Genomic DNA, 1,383 nt, shown 5'->3' on the forward strand with positions numbered 1-1,383 from the left:
AAAAATCACCATAATTCATAGTAATGGAATCAAATAGTGAATAAGCTATGTAAATGAACCTTGATGAGTCTATTTTCATATGGAAGAAACGAAACGGTCATAGGAGTTACAGGTTAAGAGATATTAAAGCTATTGTGAGACAGGGCCAGAATGGTTTCTGGGTTCCCTGTCGCAACTTTAAAATTCACTATAAATTATCCAAAAGAATTAGGAGATATACCTTATATGTACAGATTCCATTTTGAGTCTAGTTTCATTAGAAACAAACTACACCAGCATTAAAGCCCTGTGCAGAGAGATATTCAAGTTATACCGCGCGAAGGTCAGAGCAGTCGATCCCTGTAACTTGGGTAACTTTAACTAATAAACTGTACCAATTGGCCCGACCAAAATCCTAGAAATAAATCCATGGATGTATATATGAGTCTAAATTCAGGAAAATTTACGAAACCAGTTTCCGAGTTTTGAAACTCGAGATATGATTTTAAGGCGACAGTGACGCAGTTTTCCAGCCTGACTGGAAATGCCAAATCGGTGGGCAAAAACATGTGAACTTGGTTTGTTAACCCTCGGGTCCGACACCGCGATGGTCTCGGGTTTGGGGTGTTACAATTTTATTGGTATCGAGCCACGGTTTAGTCGATTCTAGGACTACCGTGATGTGTTTGGGGTCTAGCTATACATGCCATTAAATGATGAATCGATAGTGTGATGAATTCGACAATTTGACTTCATGTTTGTTTATAGCAATGGATCCCGATCCCAACCGAAAGCGATAGTGACGATGTGGAGAGTGTGGCGCTGCTCCGCGCAAGGGACAGCGCCATGGACTCTCAACCTATGGCCAGCAATCCTAATGACGAGGCTAAGCAAGCCTTTTATAGTGTGATGAGCGGATGGTTTAATCAATACATTCGAACCAACACGGTTGTTCCACCACCTCCATTCCCGACGAATGCAACCCCGCACCTACAATACCTCCGGTGATCGACCCAATAAGGTCGTAAGCCCCAATCGATAGGATTCAAAACATGGGGCCACTGAATTTAAGGCTACGGATGATGATGATGCCGAGCGAGCTGAATTATGGTTAGATAACACTATCCGGTGCTTGATGAGCTATCCTGTACACCCGATGAGTGCTTAAAGTGTACCATCTCCTTGCTACTGAGTCCGCCTACTATTGGTGGAGTACTCGACTTCGTGTGGTGCCTAGAGAGCAAGTGACTTGGGAATTCTTTCTAACCGAGTTCAAAAAAGTATATCGACCGAGATTCATCGACCAAAAGCGGAGGAGTTCCTTGATCTTAAGCAAGGTTCTATGTCCGTTACCGACTCTGAACGAAAGTTTGTGAGGCTTAGCCGATGCTGCGAGAATGCATT

This window comes from Gossypium arboreum, chromosome 10 (genome assembly GCF_025698485.1).
Source record: "Gossypium arboreum isolate Shixiya-1 chromosome 10, ASM2569848v2, whole genome shotgun sequence".
NCBI classification, from domain to species: Eukaryota; Viridiplantae; Streptophyta; class Magnoliopsida; order Malvales; family Malvaceae; genus Gossypium; species Gossypium arboreum.